This window comes from Anomalospiza imberbis, unplaced genomic scaffold (assembly GCF_031753505.1).
Source record: "Anomalospiza imberbis isolate Cuckoo-Finch-1a 21T00152 unplaced genomic scaffold, ASM3175350v1 scaffold_48, whole genome shotgun sequence".
Lineage (NCBI taxonomy): Eukaryota > Metazoa > Chordata > Aves > Passeriformes > Viduidae > Anomalospiza > Anomalospiza imberbis.
Genome location: NW_027100088.1, coordinates 323,429 through 348,638, shown reverse-complemented (window position 1 = coordinate 348,638; position 25,210 = coordinate 323,429). Strand labels below are relative to the sequence as shown.

At 49.7% G+C, this 25,210-nt stretch overlaps 1 pseudogene; it reads right to left on the bottom strand.

Annotated features, from left to right (window-relative positions):
* LOC137466938 (zinc finger protein 850-like) overlaps window positions 1-25,210 on the bottom strand; it is a 466,234-nt pseudogene that overhangs the window by 311,572 nt on the left and 129,452 nt on the right.

The window sequence follows — 25,210 nt, the reverse complement described above, 5'->3', positions numbered from 1 at the left end:
GGTCGGTCTTGCAGGTGATAATTAACACAGTGCAGTGCTATTTCCTAGCTGAAGCCAAGGTGGGGAAGCAGCTTTAGCCTCGGCATTTTTCTTTTCAGACTCTTTTTCCTCATTTATTTTGGATCTCTTCATGGTGAGGAAGTTTTAGAAGGTGTTGGTCCTTAGCTCAAGTATCAAAGAACTGAACAAACCAGTAATTTTTCCTTCTCTGACCAAATTCTTCTTACTTTTGAGGGGAGGAAGGAACGGGGTAGTAGAATTTGCTTTTAGGATTCATGTTTTATTTCTGCTCATGGGACTGTTTGCTTCGGATCAGTGTGACTGTGGGTCTTTTCAGCACAGGACACTGATTGACATTGCTTATGTTACAGAGAGGAAGGATATTTCCTGAAGATTAATGGCAAGTTAGTTGGCCTGAAGTTCATTAACCTGAGCTAGACTGTTGGAAGGACTCTGTGTGGAAGCTGGAATTGTATTAGAGGATCATCATAAACTAAAAATATATGTGACAATCTGGCCAGATTGCAATGAATCTAAAGACAGGGTTGGCTCGAGCCCACAGAGCAGCTGCCTCCAGTGTAAACTAACCAACCGCCTTGTGAAGGCAAATGGTTTTTCAGAGACATTATTCAAATAAAAGGGAAAAGAGGAAAAAAAAACAACCAAAAAAACCTGAAGGTTCCCATTAGCAAAAAATGCCTAAATGAAAAAGTGAGGTTGTGAGCTATGGCCAAAGGCCTGAGTTTGGTGCTGATTCTCAATCAATTCAGCAAATGACAGTGCATCGACAAAACTGGTTTTCTAGTCAAATTTAGTCTTGATTCTTCACAGTAATTTGCCTCAAGAAAATGAACCCCAAATCCTTTGGTGAATTCCCTGTTGTCTGAGGCCCAGACCTTCAGGCCATGACGTCTCAACATGCTTGCAGTGAGACTGGCTCCCACTTAATTGCTTCTTTTTGAAGTATGGTTTGTCACTATCATCCTGCTGAAGATGGACAGGGCTGGTGTCTCACCTTCATATATTCTTCCCCCTCCTCCCCTCCCCCTCTGTTCCCCTTCTTCCCCCTAAATAGATTTTTAAAGGCAGTTTAACCCTACGATAGTCCAATCCACATCAGTCTTTTGTGGTGCACCCTCAAATAGATGTGTTGGCACAGAAGAAGTAAGGGTCTTCTCTTCAGATCTCATTCTGTAATAAAGGGAAGGGAAAGATGAAACAGGCATTTCATGTTTGTCTGTTTTCTCGCCATGTCATCTCATGAACATGCACTCCCCTTGGCCAAGAGTAGTACATTCAGACACTGAATGTCAGTGTTGAAGAGGGGACTGAGAAGAATGAAGCTCAGTGTTCCGCAATAGGAGCTACGCTTTGGGCATTTTACAAATTATTTCCCTCTTTCTCTTTCACCATCGTGCTCTTCTTGCACACTTCTTTATCTTTTACTATTAACAGAAGTTCTGGAGGCTCAGAAAGCCCAAGTTTCATCTGAGAGAGATTTCCTCTGCTGGAGAAAACTGTTTCCATGCTTTCATGCCATGGTTCTGGGTGCTGCTGTAGCTCAGAGTTGCCTGACCCAGGGCTGCAGGAGCTCGAATGCTAGACCAGGGGCCACGAGCTGTGCTGCATCCCTCATGGGCTTGTAAGGAGCCTCTCCTTCGATGTCTGTGCAAGTGCTGGCTGACGTGGGCGCTAGGATTGCTCTTTTAATCAGGCAGTTCCAGTACCTTTCAGAAAATAATTTTCATGGCAAGTCATGAGCCATTAATCTCTCGACTAAGCATAACATTTCTTTACTCCTTGGTTTTACAGCATTACTCAAACACTGATATTTTTAATTTCACCAGCTGTCTCCCTTGACCTCTAGCATCATGCACTTGCAGGAGGAAGGATCTGGTCTTACAAGTATTTTCATACTCTGATCTCTGTGATTTATTAACCATCAAGTTTTGCCTTCAGAACTCAAGACACCATTTAAAATAATTTCTTGTGCAAAAGTGGAGTTATTGGGCAAAAGAGATCCTTGATAGCTGGGTACAAAGGACACCAGGATTGCTGTTGCTGTTTTCTTTTCAACTACTGTGCTGTGTGACCTTGAGGAAATAGGTTCACTGCAGCTTTATGGTTCTGTTTTTGCATAGGGAAAATAAGGACAGGGATAATTGCTTTCATTTGTAAAACACTTCAAGATTTATGGACTATGAATGACACTTATTAAGTGAAAAGTGCTGCAAAGCTGGCTTAGTTGCACACTGTGCTAACAAAATCTCATATCAGCCTATTGACCCCAGCCTGAAACACTCATTAAAGTTTGTAGGACGTTTTGGTGGATGAGTTGCAGTTATTCTGCTGGAAATATCGTACTGAAAGCACTTTTAAATCCATCCTCTGCACTGACTTTTTTTCTATTAAAACTAAACACAACTGCTTGTTCTACCCAATTTTCTTAGTTTATTCATGAAAGTTTTGATGGGTATGTACTCATTGTTAACTCTGCTTGTACCCCCATGGCATCTGAGACCTTACAGTTCATTCCAGTCATAGCATAAACATAAAATAGCTTTAGTACTGAGATAAAAAGTTATAAAACATTAAGATATCCAGTCAACTGGTATGAACTAACAAGTTGCGTGGTCACTTTTGAATGGCAAATATTCTTTGTGTGGATACTGTATTAATTTAATTTGTGTTTGAACTTTAGCTATGCTAGACACTGGTGTTGAAAAGTTTACATATTTTTCCAATGTCAAAATGTGCAAATTTAGTATTAAAGAAACAAAACATTTTTACTTGTACTGGAGAAAAAAAATCCTTTTGTAGCAAAGAAATTAAATGAGCTGCTCTTTAAAGGTAGGTCTGGCTTGCTTACAGAATTATTATTTATGCAGTAATGCAGGTCTACAGATGTTTTCCTTTTTTCTTCCAGATAAAACTTGGGTTGTTTTAAAAGTGGGGAGATAGTGCAAAAGAAGATCCAGAAGAAGAGAGCAGAATGAGAACTTTGCAAGTGCCACATGCCTGCAGCCTGCTGTCTTTAGTGATGCTGTTCCTTCCAGTCACTGGAATGTCAAAACAAAATATCCTAAGACTGAAGCTTTCCTATAAAGGTAAACTTTTCAGTGTTTTTTTCTGATTCTGCTGCTTTTGTTTTGATGTGATGTTGCCAGCAGTTCATTTGTATTACTTACCAGGAAAACAAATCAGACATACAAAATAGAAGCCTTAAAGATGGATGAATTCTGCCTAGGGACGGTATTAAATTCTGGTTTTTTTTTTGTTTTGTCGTGTAGAGGCACATGTTTCTGAAATACAGCTGTCTTTTTAAACTATTATTTCTGTTTGCTCCAAGAGGATGTTAACAGACTACATAAATTAGAGGGGAGTTATACTTGAAACACTCAGAGCTGCATTGGAGATATTTCCATGTGGCTGGTGGGGATGATGTGAGACATGGAGGACATTCACATCTTCCTAGAGCATCAGAGAAGGTTGAGAGCGCTGCCTCAAGTGTTTCAAGGGGCCTGACATTTATTTTTGTAGTTCTTTTTCTATCACTACGTTGGTATGTTAAACTCCACATATGTGGTTTTCTTTGTCCTTGCCTGTTTGGATCACAAAATCGTGTTTCTCTGTGGAATTTCTTAGTCTTGTGTGTAGTTCTTGTTGGGAATGGTATCTGAGGAGTTTCAACACAGACACATTTATGTATTAATGGACAATTTTTTAAAGGAGATAGATTTCATGTTGCTTTGAATGTAGATTACACCTCCACAGGCACAGAGATGTGACACTGATGCTGTCTTCTTCAGCTAAAACAAATGCTCTCCAGTTGGTTACGTTTCATCTATGTCAGCACCCTGCCCTTACGGGACCTATTTCTGCTCTGTTTTTCAAACTTATGTCTTCCTATGCATGGCAGAATTGCACTCAGGATGGTGTGATGGGACAGGCTGTAAACCCTTCATCGGGGCTTATGATACGTTTGTCATGAGTTTAACACCCAGAGGAATTTATTGAGTAAGCAGAATGACATGCTATTTATTTACAAGCTTCTCTTTTGCTAGATTTGCATGCCACTGTGCATGCTATTCCACTGTGTAGAGATGTGTTTGGATGTGTTTGTGTGAGAGAGACGGAGGAAGCAAGATCAAGGGATCTTGACAACATTTTTATAAATTCAGGAAACAGTTGCACTCACTGAAGCCAATGAATACAGAAACTGAAAACCTGACATGCGTTATGAAAGTTAGCAGTAAAACCCTCCTAACATACAGCCAGCCTTCTCACAGCTAGGCCTTTTGAGATAATTCCCAAAAGCAGCGTATACCATATGGCAATGGCATTTATTGTGGATTTGACACTCACGATTAGTGAATTCCTCTCAACTTCAAAAGCAGATAGCCTTTGGCAAAATCCTGATGGATGCATTTGGCAGGTAGAGAGGGGGAGAAAAAAAATTGTTGCGGTCAACACAGGAAAAAAAGAAATGTCTGAAATCTTAGTTTAGAATAGTGGCAGAGACCTGCTGGGAGTGGTTGGGAAAATGCCTGAGCTCGTTCAAAAAGACAATGAGCAGATGATTAATATTTAGGCCCTGACCCAAACTTTTATTAGCAACTTTATAAACCTTTCAGTTTGGCTTGAGGGATACCGTTTCCTGTCCAAACTTATCCTCCTCTATCCCTGTGGGGGGGCAAATCAACAACAGATACAGATGCAAAATAGCACATAAATTTTAATTTGGAGAGCTGTGATGGAACTGAAAAGCCAGAAGAAAGAGAATTACGAGAATTTATTGTGCCTTGTCTTACTTTTCTTGGGGGGGTGGAAGGTGTGTATTTTTCCACATGGATCAAGAAAAAATTCATTGCAGTTTTTCACACTTAGGTATTGTAAATGATACCAGTATGGCTTATCATAATTAAACCATATTTTTGTTGTTGATATCAGGATGTCAGATGTACTGAATATTTAATAAAGTTGTCAGAATTAAGTCCATCTTGCTTCCCCCAAGTGTTTCAGACAAAAATAATTCCAAGGTTTCTGTAAGATGTATGAGAAATGAGCTGTCTTGCCAGTTCTCATAAGATTGTTAGTCATGTCACTGACAAGTCCTGGCATCTCTGTTCTTTGGAATTATGACTTGAAATATCATGAGGAGGAGAATACAAAGTTCTTTCCCTTCTTTGTGGGAAACAGACGAAAATTGGCAACATCAGGCAGTTCCAGAAAGCTGGTCACATGTGTGTGTTTGAAGGGAAGTTTTCATTCTCTTCCAGGTGCAGTGTGTTTATGGCATAGGTCCATCTTCCCAGAGGAGCTGAGCATTTGCTGGGGCAGGGGAGCTGAAAGTAAGCAAGATTTTGCTCCACAGTTACTGAATCTCCCAGCTGCATCAGTCAATGGTGGATGGGGAAGAGGGAGAGGGTGGGGTAGTTAAAGATGTGTCTGTAACTGCAGGAGTGCTTCAAGAAACCACAGCATGTCACAGCTCCTTTGTGTTCAGACAGCAATTAAAATTTTAGACCTTCTCTTAATGGCAGTTACAGGTTTTCATCTTCCCTGGGTTTTCATCTTCAGAAGTGGGAATCTGTGCTGGAAATGTTAAGATATTCCAGCGAGTCATGTGGGGATCAATGCAGTACAATGCATTTCTTTTATTGCATGCCCTACTCTAAAAATGTGTTCTAAAAAATTGTGCATGTATAAAACTAAAGCTACACACAACTCAATTGAAATGTGTTGTAATACAGAATCAAAGTCATATATTCTCCACCTCTGTTAATATAATACACTATGTCTTTAATCACATATCCTTTATTACCACATTTTCCCTGATCCATTAGTTGAAAAATTTTCTTCTTCACTTATACTTAACTTTTAGATACTGATTCATGTCATTACTATCCCAGAAATTGTCACTGCTTGCTCTTGTGATGTTTTTAGGGTGCTCGCTCTGCATAGACATTACTTAATCTATGCATCTTAGATACTTCTACAAGTTTGAGGTGCTTCTATTTTTATGTTATAGCTTTAATATGCGGAGGAGCTAACAAACTGTCTTCTAATAGAAGATTGACATCTTTAGAAAACCAGGGGATGAATTATTCCTGATTTTCATACTCTTTGTCTAGCTCTGCTTTCAGTCTAGGAGAAACTGTGTGTATTTATCATTCATTTTCGTGCACCTGGACATAGCCTGTGACCTTCATCCAAACTGCAGAACTCCTTAAGCACAGAAGTGACATTCAGCTTCCCTAAGAAGTGCATCCTCCTTGTCTGCTGCATCATTTAACATGCTCATTCCAACGTCTAGAGCAGATGCAGAAGGTTTTCATATACCAGTCTCATTCATTAATGTCATTTTCAGGACAGCATCAGTTTTGTTAATAAAGAATGGAAGAGTCTGTGTCCTAATTCATGTATGTTTAATTCATACAGTGTAGACAGTCGTGTCTCTATCTTCTGAGTAATAATATTTTTTAATTAATTGAGAGGTACTTCCATACATATTTTCTGAGTGTATCTCTAGGTTCTACTTTATAGGGGAAAGTAGACTATAGCCAAACGAGAAGATTGATTGCCGTCTCAGGAAAAAAACCCAAAAATTAAATATTTTCCACTTTGTGGCTATCCTAAAATTTCCCTGCAGAAATGCAGATTCCTAACTGCAAATGTAACCCTATTGATTTGATTTACTTTGCTGATTTTCATGGACATCTTAGTTAGTGTAGTCTTTTTTTCTCAGTGAATGCAGTTATTTTACAGAAATGTGCACCCTGGTTTATTGACTGAGGGAGATGCCCCAGCCCAGATTTGGATGTTGTCCCCAGTGACATCCACAAACATATATCATTCCCATGTGGGAATGTGGCCACGCCCCAGAGCAAGCCATGCTTGCTGTGAGCAGTGGTGACTTGGTCACAGAACCAGGAATCCTCCATTGTGACACAGTACATAGGAAAAAGCACAACTGAAGGTAACCTTTGGCTTTTAAAAGAGGATTTACTTAGCACCGTTAAAACCAACTATGGTAGTCATATCAATCTAATCAACAAGAGCATTATTCTCAGCTGATTTGTTTTTCTCCACATTGAATGAGCTAAGATGCAGTCTCACTCCCACTGAAGTCATGGCAAGTGTTTGGCTACTGAAGTAAATTGAAGCAAGATCAAATTCACACTCCTCACATTCTTTCTTCATCTTGCATAAGTAAACTGAAGACAGGCAGTTCTTTCTCCTCTGCTGAAGGATGACAGTGCTAAATCATCAGCTCCACATGGAAATTAGCCACGTTTAAAGCATTGTTTAGTTTCATGCAGTGTTTTGCACACAGGATTTTCTTTCCCCTAAGAGTGATCCATTCTTTTACCATGGTGAAAAAGCAAACAGAGAACATTCTGGTGCCAGGAATTCTTTTGAAAATTTGACTGGATGAGTACACTTGCTTAAAGTTCAGAAATGGTCCTTTGAACATGCTACTTTACAATGTCATGCATTCTGTTCTCTATTGTTTTTGCTTTAAACCTGTTTCATTTTATAACTGATGAGATGCTTGACTGTTCCATCAGAGCAGTTAGTTTGTTCAGTTTCAGTACAGCTGGCTTATCTCCATGTCACGCATCATTTAATTATCCATACAAAACATAGTTAAAACTATGTACAGCTCCTTGAGCCTCACTTAAACTGTCTGTGACACTGCAGTAATCCCAGTTCCCTGACGGGGTGTTGCACAACTATGACTGGTTGGAATGTACTAAACTGGTGATGTAGAAGAGAACCTAGAAATGAGTTTGCATTTTGCAGCTGTGCTTGCTCTGCTGGAAGAGGAAGCAAAACCAGACAAAGCCCTGCTCCTGTGGTAGTATCCGCAGCTGTAAATCTGAATGCTTATGAAAATCAAGGAAAGTGTGTTGAGTGAAGAAATGGTGTTTTCCTCTTGCTTGTTATTTAATTATTTTTGGTGGTTTGTTATTTCTCAGAAAAATCTATCTCAGATTCCTTTGCAGAAAAACATGAAGTGTTTATGTGAGAGTGAAGATCCTACTACTGTAAGATTGTATAGTTACGCAAAAGAATTTGCCTGTTTTGTCTCAAAAATGCTTTCTGGAGGCAGTAATCATTGAGACTTATAATATACACGAGACTGATGATGGATGGGCACTGCTGTCCATGCAAGGAAAGGCTCTTGTATGTGCATAAACTAAATATAAATGTGAAGGCATTTATAAATAGAAAAAACAGCAAATTTCTTACAGACTTTTTTTTTCTTTTTTTAAGCTAGTGAACTTGAAGGTCAGATCCAACTATATGTTGCATTTTCTGTCATATAATTATCATATATATAATGTCCCGGAGAGCAGCTTCCAGTCACTGACATCAACAGTTTACATAGCAGATGAACTAAGAATAACCTGGGAGAACTGACCCATATCAACCTCTTAAGTGTAAACTGTAGCTCACAACAGTTTTTGTGTTTTCATAGTCACAGAAGGGCCTCAATTGGGTAAAGGAAGAATTGTGTTCAAAAAACACAGAACTATTCTGCTGAGTGTTCACTTTATTAAATCTTGGAAAATGAGAGGAAACAAATCTGGAAGAGTGATACTTGGCAAATAATTTTTGCTCCCTTGTAAAAAGAAGGAAGGGACAACATCAAAAACAGCTTCCCTAGAAGAATGCGGGGAAGATACATGATAAGTGGCATCAGCTCGGAAGAGAGTTTAAAACTCTTTATTGGAATACTTTTACTAATGACATCTGTTAAGCAAATCCAATTCAGAGCAGTTTTAGCCATCCCAACATTATTCTGCTACACACCAATGGGCGAGCGTGATCAGCCTGACGTCAGTGTCTGTCTAGCAGTGGCCATCTGTGGTCACGATGCAGGTACTCAAGTCACATCCTGCTTCCCTTTCCTCCCTCCCCATTTCTGCAGTTCCATTTAGAGATGAGTTCCCCAAAGAAAGGTCGAGGAGTATAATCTCTCCTGTACTCACAGTCCTTTGGAGATAAATACACAAAGAGATGGCAGAAAGAGACAGAAGTTCCTTTATCAGTCAAAGAGATTGGCTAACATTGTTTAAGGGAGACAATTTTGAAGATGGTGGGAGTGACAGAGGTACATCTTTGCACAAATTTGAAAACACAGACATTCTGCTTTCTGAACAAAATCCTGGCTATACCAGAATTTTGCACGGTGTTGAACCACAGAGTTTGAGAGCTAAGAGGTTATTGAAGGCATCAAAATTTTGTAATTAAAATATTTGGCCTTTTTAGGATGGTATTAACTCTTCCTGTGCATCATCCAAGCAACCTAGATTTCTTTCAGAAATCTGTAACAGAGCATTAGCTTACATGACATCCTACCCCAAAGTAATAAGTATAAATACTACTAATAAAAAATGTCCCCCACCAGTATTAAATAAAAGCCTGCACTTGTACACTGAGAACATCCCTGGGTCGTGTCACCCAGATTTGAATTTGACAAGGGTTGTGTGTGAGGGTGCTTGTGCCTGCTCTGTCAAGGGAAGCTCTGGTGTTCCCAGGTTCCCGAGTGATGGATCTGCACTTGGTGTCTGTTGGGGCTCGGGGTGCCCAGGGCCACGATGAGTTCCCTGACCGGGCTGGGGATGGCGGGCGGGGCTGGCCTGTGCCGCGCTCTGGGTTCTGGGACATCGCAGGCGCCGTGTCACAATGGGGGCAGCTAGAAAAGGCCCCAGCGGGTGCCGCTGCCCCAGTAGAGCCTGGGCAAGCGGTGAGTGCACAGCAGTGAGGAGACGGGGCTGGGGGCTGGAGGAGGGCTGGGGGAGAAGCGCCGGTACCTGGGGCTGCCCCCGCATCCAGGGCCCAGCCCCGGCGGGAGCGCCTCGCTGAGGGCGCGCTGCTTGCTGGGGCAGCGGTGCAGGCCTTGCCAGCTGCCGGGGGCCCTCTCCTTCCTGCCGCCACATCCCTGCTGCTCCTGCCCCTCATTGTCCGTCTCCATTCCGGCCCCACTGAACCCCTTCTGTGTGTCCTCCTGCAGACCATGGCTTTACTGTCACTGCTCTTCGTGCTCGTGCAAAGCCTGATCCAGTACCCCCAGCCGGCTGGGGATGGGCTGGATGAGGCCACGCACCAGCGAATGAAGGAGCGTCAGGAGCTGCTGGACCGTGAGATGGCTCAGCTGCTGCAGGAGCTGGAGCGGGGGCCCCTGGAGCAGCAGGACGAGGGCTGGGGAGCCGTGCTCTTTGGTGCCCTGCAGCAGTGGCCGTTCTGGGTTCTTGCTGGCGTCCTGCTCTTCTTGGGCCTGTGGTTTAGCTGCAGGAGAAGGAGCTGTGACACCAGCAGCAGCAGCAAGGACCAGAGCTCCTGCAAGACCTTGGGAGATGAGAGGAACAGAGCAGAAAGAAGACAGCACTGATCCAGAGGAAGGTGGAGAAAACACTGATGTGACTGTGGAGGCAGATGACAGCAGCACTGAAAATGACAGAGAAGGCAGTCCTGTGGCTGTAGGTGAAGGAGACAATGATGATGCCATTGAAGGCAATGATGATGTGAAGGTGAAGGAAGATCTTTGAGCATCTGGCCCGAGATCCTGCTGCCCACCTAGAGGCGCTGAAAGCTTATGGTCGGCTGCAACTTCGCCTCCGGACGCTGCTCTCCAGCCACTGAGAGGAGTTCCCTGCACAGAGCTGTGCTGGGGGCGTCACACCCAATGGCAGCCACATGAACGCTGCATAATTGTTGCATTTGTCACTGGCAATCCTGAAGCTGCTTTCCTGCTCCTGTGGAAGGAAGATGCTGCAGCACATGGATTCGTTGTGCAGACACATCTCTGAGTGGCCTTGCCCTTCACCTTCCAGTTACAATGGTGCTGTTGCCTAAGTCTATGAAGCAGAAACTGGCTTCACCTGCACATCCTCACAGAAGAACAGTGAAGTTGATGGAGGTTGCTAGAAATATCTCGAAGACAGCAACCTAGTCTGTTAGGGACTTAATGTAGTCATTTCATGAGCTGTAGCTTTAATTAGACTTGTTTCTTAGCATTCCTTCCAGATTCCCTTTAGTCTTGTCAGTGTATAACTATTCTGCAAAGTTACCCTTAGTGTAGAGAAATACCCTACTGTAGTTGCTTGTCTGCTTTTAAAAATTATTTGAATATCTATGTTTGAGAAATTAATGAAAGAAAATAAGTTTCTCAAATTGCCTGAAATGGGTCATTCTTTGAATTTAACCCTCTGTATTTAGAGAATGTCCTTCCTATACCCCTATCTGAAATAAAAACGTTTTGCAAACAGAGATGTTGGATATATGAAGTATGCTGTCTCTCAAGCATTTCCATAGAAACGCTTGAAGCTTGAAGTGAAAATGAGCTGATGTGCCTGAAATTTTGCAGCAGAATACTCCTGAATTTTTAGGAATATTTGGAAAAGTTTTCTTCACACAGTCACTTTTATACGCTCCTGGGGAACAATTCAGTCCGAAGAGTTGAAGCCAGAGAAGTCCCTAACTGCAAAACATGTGGTTTAATACATCTTTTTTTTTGTCTTCTCATAACCAAGGTTTTGGCACAAAATTGCGACAGTAGAAAGTAATTTTTCTGTTTTTCTCTTTTCTCTATTCCTGGTTATCTGTGTCCTTTCGGAGAGGCCCTGCTGGTCTATTAATATAACCTTTTCCACCAGGCCTATATAATATTGTCTAGCAGTGAGAGCCACTTTCCATGCACAGCTTTATCCATGGTCAGATGCAGCTAAACAAAATATGATTTACTTCTTGCCATACATAGTAGAGATTCATGGTAGTTTGGAAGTATTTATTCTCTTTGTCTTTGCACCAATACATCAAAGAACAGTAACATTGCAGGGTGACATCTCAGAGTCTTCTGTGACATCACAGAGCAGCTGTCTGACATCACAGGGTGACATCTCAGAGTTGTCTCTGTGACATCACAGGGGCTGTGTGACATCACAGGAGGTTGTATGACATCACAGGAGCTGTGTGACATCACAGGGGCTGTGTGAGGTCACTGGGGAGGTGACTCTGCCCCAGCCCCCCCTCCCAGTTCCCCCAGAGAAGTCCAACGCTGCTCGTGCACAGTGGGGTCCCCTGTCCCCCCGGGTACCCCCGCCCCCGGCGCCGCAGCCTCCCCCAGAGGATGTTCCACGAGATCGAGCCCAGAGCCTGACACAGGGCCATGGGGGGTGGGACAGGGGACAGGGACCCCCCGGCAGCGTCCCCGTGTCCCCCAGGGCCAGAGCCTGGCCCAGGGCTCCTTCACCCTGTTGCCAACGAGGGCTTGAGAGCGCTGAAAAAATCCCCAGCAAGGGAGCAGCAAAAACCAGATTTAATATTGAGCAACAGCACCACAAAGTTCCTTGGCAAGAGTCACTCTGCTCCTGACTGGACACTTCAGGCACACCAAGGAAACAAAGCAACAACAAAACCAAACAGAATCCAGGCAATCAAACCAGAAATGAACCAAGAACTGTCCCTGTCTGAGTGTGAGACACAAGGAAAGGAGGGCAAGGATAAAAGGAATGCAGGCCCAAGAGCTTGCAGAGCTCAAACTTACACAGGACTTAACTTCTACCTTAACCTTAACTTCCACCTTCAACTTCACAATTTAGCAAAAGAACAGCACTTTACAGTATTTAACCTAACTTATAACCTATGACTTTGCAATTTAACTGAGAAATAACATTTAACAATATACAACTTGGCTTTTATTTTAAACGTAACAACTTAGCAAAGAACAACTCTTAGCACAAATTAACTTAGCTTAGACCTTGTGATTTAACCCTACTGACAGGCCTGACTGGCTCAGCTATCCAAGGCACTCAGACCCCTCAGAGAGCAGCATTTCTGCCACATTTCCCAAGCACAGGCACTCCTGTGTGCACACAGACACAAAGAGTCAGTGCATGGCACCTGTGAGAAATTCCCCTGAGGGCAGGGAAATGCTCCCTGCCGATGCTTTGGCATCGCCCCAGCAGGGGAAGGGTTGAGCCTGGAGGAGTGGGGGGATCGGCCCAGGCTCCCTCGTTGTTGGGGATCCCCGAGGGCAGCAAACGGGAGAGTTCCCGGCTCGGAGAGGCCCCACTCCGAGGGAGTCGCTGGCCCAGGAGAGCTCCAAGGGGCTCCTTTTGGAGCGCTGTCTGTAGGGCCCCAAGAGAGGGGCTTCAGTGCCAGCAATGTTTCATCCTGGCCGCACTTGGCATCCACAGCTTTCTTTGGCAGGGTGAGAACAGGGATGTTGTGCCACCGAGGGAACAAAAACACTTCCCGGGGCTGCTCCTAAAGCAGCCAGGAGCTGGCAGGGCAGCAGCAGTGCCTGGAGCAGACAGTGTTTGTGATGAGCTCCAAGGAGCTGAGCCCAGGGGCTGTTGGCCAAGGCCGAGGCCCAGCGAGCATTTCTCAGCTGGCAGGGCGGCTGGAGAAGGTGGAGGCAGGGGAATAATTCACGCCCTCAGTGTGCTCCCAGTCGCTCCCAGTATTTCCATGTCCGTGCCCCAAGTGCTGCTCCCAGCCCTGATCCCTGGGGATGGGAATGTCCCGCTCCCTTGCCGGGGCAGGGTCACACCTGAGCCAGGTGTGCAGGGCAGGCCCTTGCCCTGACCCCCAGCACTGTCCCAGCTGCAGGATCTGCTTCCCACCGGCCTCTTCCTCCTGCGGCCCCGAGCCCAGCTTGGTGCTGAACAAAGGGGCTGGGCCGGGGCCATCCCCCGGCGGGGGCTGCACACCCCCCTGCCCCCTCCCCAAATTCCCTCTGGGGGAGCAGGAGCTGGGGCTGGAGCCCTGTAGGGAGGGACAAGGGGGTGACAATGGGATGGGGGGTGGTGTCACACACGCTCTGGGGGGACACACACGGCCCCGGGGACCCCCCCATATCTTCTGCAGAGCCAGGACGATGAACCCCACCATGGAGCCACTGACCTCTGGCAGTATCTTGAGGGTGGGGTCTGGTGGCAGCTTTGGGAGTCTGGGGGAGTCACAACCACCCAAAAACGCCCTCCTAGCCCCACAGCCACTCCCAGACTCCTCAAACCACCCCACAGCTCCCAGCCAGGACCCCCCACCACCAACTACTCCCTGCAAGATAAATGACCCCAAGAACCACCAAAACCCGTTTCCATCTCCCCCAGGACCCACCCAAATTCTCTGCAAGCCACACAGCCCTGTCAGGGACCCAAATCTCCCTCACAGACCCTGCCAAGCCCCCTCCCAGCACCACAAATGCCCACAGGATTGACAGAAGCCCTTCCCAATCCCCCCAGGAGCCCCTAAACTCCCACCTCCCATGGCACTGACCAGGAGAGGTTGGTGGACAGGAACATTTACAGCCAGGATCAGCTCGGGCACTTCAGCAGTGATTTGGGCGCTTTGGGGGAACATCCCGGCTAGGGAGAGCCAGGCCAGGGACTGGGACAGACAATTAGAATTCTTGGAGAACAGGCGGGCTCAGGTGGACACCTTTTGCCGGCATACCTATGAGATTGTGGACATGTCCCCTGGCTTTGATAGCTTCAGAACACCCAAATCCTCCCAAATATTCTATTGAACCAACCCCAAATTCACCCCCAAATCCTGGTAAATGGTGCAGCTTTAGATCTCTTTGCTCAATTTCTTTATTTTCACCCCAGTTTTGGTTGTTTAGACAGGGTGAGGAAAGAAATTATTGAAATGGAAAAGACCTCCAAGATCATGCAGCACTGCTTGATGCCACCAGAAGAAATAACTGGACAGAGTGGATGAGATTTTTTGGCGTGTGAAGTCAAGAAATCGCTTCCTCCCAATGAATTTCCAGTTTAGATCAGAGTCCTGATGGGTGTTCCTGCCTCTGTGTTCATCCAGGTGCCTATGGGATCCAGGAGGACGTGGAGACCACCTTCCAGGTGTCTTTTCAGCAGGGATCACTGGGAATGTGGGTCACCAGGGCTCTGACCAAAGTGGGTCCTCCCATGGGGGATGGAGTTGGAGCAGGGCACGAAGCTCTTCCCACAGCTGAGGCATTTGCAGGGTTTCCCTTACCGGTGCCTCTGTTGGTGTTGGGTCAAGGTAGAGCTCCTGGAGAATCTCTTCCCACACTGGGGACACTCGTAGGGCCTCTCCCCAGTGTGGATGCGCCGGTGGGTGACGAGGTGGGACTTTTGTTTGAAGCCCTTCCCACAGCTGGGGCAGCGGAAGGGCCTCTCCTCGTGTGAATCCGCTGATGTACAAGGAAATGGGAGCTGGTCAGAAACCTCTTCTGTCACTGGGCACACTCATAGGGCCGCTCCACAGTGTGGATCATTTGGTGGATGATCAGCTGGGACTTTTGGCTGAAGGTCATCCCACATTCCCCACACTTGTATGGTCTTTCCCCAGTGTGGATCCTCTGGTGGCTGAACAAGGGGGACCTCTGGCTGAAGCTCTTCCCACATTCCCCACACTCATAGGGCTGTTCCCCAGTGTGGATCCTCTGGTGGCAGATCAAGTGGGATCTGCAGCTGAAGCTCATCCCACATTCCTAACATTCCTAGGGCCTCTCCCAGGTGTGGATGCGCTGGTGGGTGACGAGGTGGGACTTTTGTTTGAAGCCCTTCCCACAGTTAGGGCACCGGAAAGGCCTCTCCTCCATGTGAATCCGCTGGTGCCTGAGGAGACTGGAGCTGGTCTGAAACCTCTTCTGACACTCAGGACACTCATAGGGCCTCTCCCCAGTGTGCATGCCTTGGTGGGTGACGAGGTGGGAGCTGCAGCTGAAGCCCTTCCCACACTCCCCACACTCATAGGGCCATTCCCCGGTGTGGATCATCTGGTGCTGGATCAGGTGGGAGCTCTGCCTGAAGCTCTTCCCACACTCCAAGCACTTGTAGGGCTTCTCCCCATGGTGAACCTGCTCATGGCCCACCAGCTCCGAGCTCTGGCTGAAGCTCTGTCCACCTTCCTGGCACAGGATGCCAGGGCTTTTTGGGCTCCCGGGGTCCCTTCTCCCCTCCCTCTCTGCTTTGGGCTGCAGGGGCTCCAAGGAGTCCTCCCTGCCCCTCTCCAGGCTGTTGGGGTCCCGCCAATGACGGCGCTCCCCCCTCTCTGGGCTCCCCACTTTGGGCTTCTGGGGGACACAGGGCTCTGCTCCTCCAGGCTGCTGCCTCTGCCGGCAGCTGCCACCGGGACCCCCCAGTATCCCCCCAAGGGGCCTTTTCCGCTCAGCTTTGCAGTTCTTCATTCTCCAAACATCCCCCCCAAAACCCAACCCAGGGACCCCCCCAGGATATCTGGGCTGAGCTCCCCATCCCCGGTCACCCATGGGATGAGGGGGTGATGGTCCCAGAGGGGCTGCGAATTCAGGGAGGGCTCCAGCTCATGGTTCCTTTTTCTTTTCCTGATCCTCCTTTGTCCCTCCTCTTCCTATTCGTCCCATGCCTCCTCTTCCCTCCCTCCTCCTCCTCCCCCAGGAGCAGTGACACCCTTGGTGCCCCGTTCCCGCAGCCCTGGCAGCCCGCGGCAGGAGCGGGGATGGAGCCGGGACAGGTCGGGATGGGCAGCGCGGGGCTCTCGGCTGCTCCCACTCGCTGGGGGCGGGGGGAACCCGGCCCGGGCAAAAGGAGAGGCAAACTGGGGAAACTGGGGGCTGCACATCCAAACTGGGCCTTGCTGGGGACCCTGCCAGGGGACTGCCAGCCCTTGGGGCTCCTCTCGGGAGATCCGGGAGGGGGGAACACAGAGAGGGCTGGGAGATCCCAGGAATGGCAGCACTGGGAGTGACTTTTTTATACTGGGATCGTACTGGGATCATACTGGGAGCAGCTGGGCCCATGCTGGGGCAGACTGCGGTCACACCGAGGGAGACTGGGATCATATTGGGATCATACTGGGATCACACTGGGACAGAGTAGGAGCCTGCAGCGGGCAATTGAGACCATGCTGGCGCAAATAGGATACACTGGGAGTGACTGGGATCATTCTGAGTTTGACTGTGAGCAACTGGGAGCAACTGGGATCATGCTATGAGCAAGTGGGAGGAACTGGGAGTCACTGGGTGCATGCTGGGGGTGACTGGAAACAACTGGGCTTCTACTGGGATCAACTGGGATCATGCTGGGGGTGACAGGGATCATATTGGCAGTGAGTGCAACTACACTGAGGCTGAGTGGGAGTGGTTGTGAACAAATGGGATCATGCTGGAAGGAACTGGGAGTGACTGGGAGTATGCTGGAAGGAACTGGGGTACACTGGGAGAGACTGGGAGTGACTGGAACAAAAGTGAGGGTGAAAGGGAGCAATTGGAACCATGTGGGGCACAACTGGTTCATACTGGCAGTGACTGGGAGCACACTGGGCTCATCTCTGGACCATACTGGGAAGGACTGGACTAATACTGGGAGTGTCTGAGAGTGACTGGGAACACACCAGGCACATCATCCCCCATACTGGGTGTGACTGGGAGCAACTGGGAACACACGGGATGAAAGTGGGAGCAACAGGGACTGTGCTTGTGCAAATTGTATCATAACGGGGAATTACTGGGAGCAACTGGGCTCCTGCTGGGAGTAGCCCCTGGCGGCCCCGGGAGCCCCGCACCCCTTTCCCGGCCATGCCGCCCCTCCAGCCCCAGCACCCCCCATTGCCGGGGTGCCGGCACTGCCAGGGGCCCCCCCTCTCGGGGTCCCCACTGGGGCTTCTCCCGGGGAGAAGAGCCGCGGCTCTCCCGGGGCTCCCCAAAACCGGTGTCCCCCCGACGGGGCTCTGCTGCCCTCACCGCCCACCGGGACCCCCGAAAAACACCTCCCGGGGACCCCCTGATGTCCCCCCGAGGGCCAGCTGCAGCTTGGCTTTGGAGCCCTGCCAGTTCCAAACATCCCCCCAAAATCCCCAAATCCAGGGAGCCCCGGGATATTTGGGCCGAGCTCCCCCTCCCCGGGCACCTGCGGGATGGGGGCGATGCTCCCGGGGTGCTGCGAGCTCAGGCAGCGCCAGGGCCACGCGATTCCTTCTCTCCTCTCCTCCGGCTGCTCCCTGCTGCCGCTGCGCCTCTTCCTCCCTCCCTCCTCCTCCTCCCCCGCTCCCGAAGCCCCCACAGCCGCGGGAGGGGCGGGGATGGAGCCGGGACAGGTCGGAACGCAGAGAGGGCTGGGGGGGATGCTAGGAGTGGCAGTGCCTGGGCTGTCCTGGGATCATACTGGGAGCGGCTCCTGGGTGACCGAGTTCTATTGGGATCATACTGGGATCGTACTGGGAGTGAGGAGGAGCAGCGCGATGGATCCAGCGCTGGGGCTGGTGGCGCTCCTGGGGCCCCGGGGGGACAGCGAGAGGTGAGGGGGACCCCCGGCACCGGGACTCCTTGGTCGCCCATTCCGGAGCACCGAGGGGCCCCTGAACCCCCATTCCCGGGCGCCGCCATCCCCCCCCGCACCCCCATTCCCGGCTGGGATTCCACCCCGCACCCCCTTATCTGGCACCGGCAACCCCCGCACCCCTTTCCCGGCCATGCCGCCTCTCCCAACCCCCAGAGCCCACTTTTCCTTCACCCAGAGACCCCCTGGACCCCCATTCCTACCTTTCCCAGCGCCCAAACCCTCCTTTCCTCAACACCGAGGACACCTGGGACCCCTATTCCCAGCTACCCCGGTTTTCCCACGTTTTGCTGGGAATGGGGACACCGGGGACGCTTGGAGTCCCCTTTCCCTACGATAGTGACACAATTAAGCTCACCCAAACTCCTCCTGGATCTCCCCTAAGCCCCCTGTGGGGATTCCTGGGAGTTCCCCTGTGTTCCCCCTTTCCCAGGACTTTGGGGGTCCCCCCGACCTGTCCGTGCACCTCCAGATTTCTTCCACAGCCCCCTGTGATGGTGGGGGTGGGGGCCGAGTGCTGGTGCCCCCCTGCCTGCAGCAGATCCAGCGGTGAGGGGAGTTTGGGGGGGTCCCTGAGCATTTGGGGTCCCCTGGGTTTTGGGGTGACCCCCGGGCCCCCCAGGATCTCCCTGAACACGCTGACGCTGCCTGTGTGCAGTGAGAAGGTTCATACCCGGCACGGGGTCCCAGCTCTATCACCGGCATCACCCAGGAACCCCCAAACCCTCCCGGGAACCCCCAAACACCCAGTGACACCCCGACCTCCCCGGGACCCCAAAACCATCCCTGGGCCCTCCAAAATCTCCCCAAGACCGCAAAAACCCCACACAGACCCCCCCAAACCCTCCCAGGACATCAAAATTCCCACAAGACCTGCCAGCATGCCGCAGACAACCCTGAGAAGGTTCGTAGCTGGCAGGAAGTCCCCATCTCTGTCACCGGCAGGTACCCCAAACCAGCCTTGGGTTTCTCCCTGGGATTGCCCAATCCCCCCCTTCAGGAATCCTGAAAACCCCCGTGGGAACCCCCCAAAAATCCACCGGGACCCTAAAAACCCTCGAGATAGACAAACCCCCCCCAGGAATTCTTCATGAAAGTTTATACCCAGCACGGGGTCCCCATCACCATCATCGGCATCACCCGGGAACCCCCAGATCCTCTCAGGACTCCCAAACCCTCCTGGGACCCCCAAACCCTCCCAGGTACCCCTAAATCCTCCCAGGAGTCCCAACCCTCCCCGGGCTCCGTTGCCGGAATCAGCAGGAGTGGTGTTGGCCTCTTCAGGGGAGTTAGAGTGGGACCCGACCAGAGTGGGGGCCCTTAAACCCCAAAAATCCACCCTGGGGGGCAAAACATCCCCTACAGCGGCTTGGAGTGAGTCCCCCAGAAAAATGTCACTTAAAGCTGTCATGATCATCCCTGAAAAGGGGCTTGTGGGGCTGTGGCCCCACAAACACCTGAAAATGGGGAGGAAAAAAAGACCCTTGGAGGGGTGAGGTCCCCCCAAACATCCCTAAAAAGAGAAAAACTCCTCTTCAGAGGGGCCTGAAGACCCTTCAGGGCACTCGAGGAGGGACAAGATCCCCTCCTCTGCTGGGGCCTCTCCGAGCCGGGAGCTCTCCCGTTGGCGGCTGCCCTCGGGGGAGCCCCGAATGACGGCGGCTCCTGGGCTGAGCCCCCCTCAGCCGGGGCTGTGGAGGGAACTGGGGGGGCTGGGACGGGGCCTGGGGGTCCTGGGGTGACCTGGGGGAGCCTCAGTGAGTCCCACCTCCCCCTGTGCCCCCTCTCCCACCCCCTTCCCATTGTTCCCCCCAAACCTCTGCTCCCCCAGCTGGGTTTGCGGGTGCTGCTACCAACACCCTGACCCACAGGGTGTTAGGTCGTGTTCTGACTCTGTCAGCAGTTTGGTTTTTTTGTTTGTTTGTATTATTGCAGTTATCTTTTAAATTTTCCTAGTAAAGAACTGTTATACCTATTCCCATATCTTTGCCTGAGAGCCTTTTGATTTCAAAATTATAATAATTTGGAGGGAGGGGGTTTGCATTTTCCATTTCCAGGAAGGCTCCTGCCTTCCTTAGCAGACACCTGTCTTTTCAAACCAAGACAGATTTTGGTGCCCAACCTGCAGCACAAGGGCGTCGAGAGGAAAAGGGAATAACAGTTCTTGAGGAACCTAATTTTTGTGTGCTGCTCTAGAAACCTCGTTAAGCGACACCATGCGGTCCAGCTTACCCTGGTTTGGGTAGCAGCACATGGTTGTGGCTGTGCCAGCTCCCCACCGACCTCCAGCCCTGGGAACCTGGAGCAAGCGGAAACCACAATTTTGCAAATGCTACCTGTGCCTTAAGCAAATGGAAAGAGAACTGGGGTGTGAAAAATAAAGCTTGTTTATTTTCAGAAAAACAGCAAAGAAAACACAGAACACATTTACATTGTAAGAATATTTGTAACAACAACTATCTATGGAACATATATACCCAAGAACATATCTAACAAAAGTCTATGAAACGTATTTACAGAAGACAAAAAGAAGCCCTAAAACCTATAGCCTAAAGACAACAACAAACTCTATGATGTACATGCAAAAGGGTGGCATCTCTGTCCGGGATCTCCATCATCCTTGAGGAAAAGCAAGAGGCACAGTCACTCCAATCAGGCAGAGACGGCTCTTCCATGTGCCCCCAGGCTGGCCCAGCAAGCGCAGCACAGGCTGGGGATGGCCACCAGAACCCAATGCACCGGGTCCCACATCCCTGAGCAGGGACCACCCAGCCCAGTCCCAGCCTGGCAGCAGGGGACCCGCTCTGCCTGTGGGGACCACATGCCTGTCCTGCTGCTGGTATTGCTCTTCATCCCAAGATCATGGCCTCTTCCTCATCTTTCTCATCAATGTCTATGTCCTCAAGGTACTCTTCCATTTCCACATCCATCTCCTCTTCCACATCTACCTCCATCTCTTCCTCTCCAGTCTCTTCTCCATCCACTTCCATCTCCTCCTCTGTATCCATCTGCATGTCCACCTCCATCTCTTCCTCTCCACTCTCTTCTCCATCCACTTCCATCTTCTCCTCTGTATCAATCTCCATGTCCACCACCATCGCATCGTCTCCACTCTCTTCCCCATCCACTTCCATGTCCTCCTCTCTATCAGCCTGCATGTCCACCTCCATCTCGTCCTCTCTCTCGGTGACAGCCTGCAGAGGTAGCAACACCTCAGAGTGGGGTCCCTGTCCCACCCCATCCCCACAGAACTCCAGCCCAGCCGGGCAGCTGGGGGGTGTCCACCTCCATGGAATGGCACCGTACCTTCCTCAGGACAAATGTGAGCATCCTGCAGGGACGGATGACAAAATCCAGGCAACAGAGAGCTTTCAGGACTGATGGGAGTATCAGGGCACAGGTGACGAGAAGAGTGACAGGGAGCATGGTGAAGGGTGAGCTGGCACGAGGGCTGGCACAGGGTGGGCTGACACAAGGGCCAGTGGTTGTGTTGTGCTCTTTGCTGGACGCTGGAAGTTCCTGCTGGAACATCACATCTGTGACATCACAGTGGATCTAAAGAGCATCTTGTTCCGAGCTGAGCAATCTTCCCCAGCCCATGCTGCTCACAGCCCTGTTGCCAAGGATGGGGCATCCACAGCCTGGGCCAGTGCCTCAGCAGCCTCCGTGTAAAAGAGCAGCTCCCTCAGATCCAACTTCAATCAGCCTCCTGCAGTTGAAAGCCATCCCCCCTTGTCCTGTTGCCACGGGCCCGGCTGAACACTGTCCCCGTCTTTCCTGTGGGACCCTTCCAGTCCTGCAGAGCTGCACTGAGGCCTCCCCAGTGTCTCCTCTTTCCAGGCTGAGCATCCCCAGCCCCACTTGGACGGCAGTCAGGTAGATCAGGGGGAGTCAAGGCTGAAGTCAAACAGCATCAGGAACTGAGAGGTGGAAGCTTTAGGCCCAGGTTTGCCTCTGTAATAACAGTGGAGGGGAAGATGGTGGGACACTGGCTCTGTTCTTACCGGTGAATATTTTCTTTCTTTATTTTCTCCTTTTCTGTCATGCTGATGCAGGTGTTGCTGTTTGCAAGGAAGCTTGGCACAATATCCATTGTCTTCTCCATTTGTGAAACACCGAGCAGAGTCTGGGCAGGCTGATGATGCAGAGCAAAACCTGCAAATACACCGGTGATCCTGAGCCTGGAGGATGCAGCTAAACCCGGCCAAAAATAATTTCTGGAAAGTCAAGCCTGGTTTACATTTTCTTGAGTTTGGCTATTCCTGAACCGGGGAAGGGGGTTTAAGGGGAGGTGATACCACAGGGTTTCCCCTCCCCCGTTTTTGGGGGGTCTCCCATGGTGCCCCCTCCCCAAAAAGCTCCGCGGGCCCCCTGAAGTGGCTTCTGTTCCACCGGCCGGTGCCCCCTGATCCAGGACAGCCCCCGGTGAGTCTGGGGGCTCTGGGGGGATTTTGGGGGGATTTTGGCAGCATTTTTGGGCGTTGGGAGATTTTGTTGGTAGCTTAGGGGGAATTACTGGATTTTAGAGAGAATTACTGGCTTTGGGGGGTTATGGGACTTTGCAGGGTTTTGTGGAATTGAGGATTTCGATGATTTTTTTAGGGTTTTTTGGGGTTTTTTTTGGGGGGGGGTTTACTGAAATTTTTGGGAGTTTTTTTTTTAATTTTGGTGGGTTTCACTGTGATTTTGTTGGATTCTTTGGGGTTTTGGAGGGTTTTATTGGGATTTTTGGGGGATTTTGGTGGGTTTTAGTGGAATTTTGGGGGGCTTTGGAGTTGTCCCAGGGTGTAGGGGAAGGGCTGAGAGGCACCAACATCTGGTTTAAACCCCTGAAACTCCCAATAAACCCCATGAAATTGCAATTAAATCTCACAAATTCCCATTAGAACACCCTCGAATCCCAATAAAAGCCCACAAAATCCCAATTAAACCCCACAAATCCCCCCAAAAATGTCTCCAAAACCACAACAAGCCCCACAAAATCCTCACGAGACCCAAAGAAATCTTGGCAACACCCAAAAAAACCCACAAAACCCCCCGTAAAATCCCCGCTAAAATTCCTAACAAACCCAAATCCCCAAAGAATCCCACTAAATGCCCCAACAATTCCAATAAAATGCCTCCAAATCCCCTAAACATTCCAATAGAACACAGAAATAATTCCAGAGGATCCCACAAAATCCCAGTAAAACCTTCCAAAAGTCAAAAGAAAACAGAAAAAATTTCAATTAGCCCCAAATACCCCCAGGAAAAAAACTTCTCACTCAAAGCACCAATAAAACCCCTCAAAATCCAAACTCCCCAAAATTCCCCAACTGCCTCCAAACCCAATAATTCTCCCCAAAAACCCCAATAATTCCCTGTAAACTCCCAACACAATTCCCCAAAGCCCAAAAAAGCCCCAGATGCCCAAACCCCTCCCGAGCCCTCCCTGGTCCCTCCCGGTCCCGCCCAGGCCCGTCCGGGGCCGCGGCCAAAACTGCCCGGAGCGGACGCGGAGGTCCCGGAGCCACCCCGGAGCCGATCCCAGGCTCGGCCTCGGGCTCGGCCCCTTTGGGGGATTTTGGGCCGAACCGGGCAGGTTTAGGGTGGGCTTCAGATCCCTTGCGGGGATCCCGAGCCTTTTTGGGTGGATTTTCAGCCCCTGTGGCTGATTTGAGGCTGAATCTGGTGGGGTTTAGGGGGATTTCAGATCCCTTTGGGTGATTTTAGGTCCATATGGGTGAATCTTAATCTTGTGTGCATGATTTTAGGTCCCTTTTTTGTGATTTAGGGTCCATTTAAGTAGTTTTTTTTTGCTTCTTTGGGCAATTTTAGGTCAAACCAAGCCATTAAGGTGATTTTAGGCCAAAGCAGGTACTTTCAGGGTGGATTTTAGCTGCATTTGAGGGATTTAAGGGTGATTTTAAGCCATTTCATGTGTCTTTTAAAACATTTGAGGCAATTTTAGACCCCATTGTTTGGATTTTAGAGCCCTTTGGATACTTTTAATCCCATTTGGCTGATGTCAGGCCGAACCATGTGGATGTAGGTTGCATTTGATGCCCTTTTGGGTGATTTTAAACCAAACCGGGCTTTTTTAGGACAGCGCGTCCCCTTGGCCCCGCTCCTTTCCCCTCACGGTTCCGCCCTTTCCTCGCTCCTTTCCCCTCACGGTTCAGGATCCCGGAGCGGGGGAGGAGGAGGAGTGAGGGAGGAAGAGGCGCAGCGGCAGCAGGGAGCAGCCGGAGGAGAGGAGAGAAGGAATCGCGTGGCCCTGGCGCTGCCTGAGCTCGCAGCACCCCGGGAGCATCGCCCCCATCCCGCAGGTGCCCGGGGAGGGGGAGCTCGGCCCAAATATCCTGGGGCTGCCTGGGTTTGGGGTTTTTTGCGGGGGATATTTGGAGCTGGCAGGGCTCCAGAGATCAGCCGTGGCGGGCCTTAGGGGGACATCATGGAGTCTTGAGTTCGGGAGCGGCTACACCCGGTATGAGACCAGTCACTCCCAGTATGAGCCTGGTTAAGGTCTTTCAGCTCCTGCCAAAGGTCTGACAGCTCCTAGTGAAGGTCTGACAGCTTCTGCTGAAGGTGTGACACTTCCTGGTGAAGGTCTGACAGCTCCTGTGAAGGTGTGACAGCTCCTAGTGAAGGTCTGACAGCTCCTGGTGAAGTTATGAAACCTCCTAGTGAAGGTCGGACAGCTTCTGGTAAAAATCTGACAGCTCCTGCTGGAGGTCTGACAGCTCTTGCTGAAGCTGTGACAGCTCCTTCTGAAGGTGTGACGGCTCATCCTGGTGGTCTGACAGCTCCTGGTGAAGGTCTGACAGCTCCTACTGAAGGTCTGACAGCTCCTGCTGAAGGTCTGACAGCTCTTTCTGAAGGTGTGACAGCTCCTGGTGAAAGACTGAAAGCTC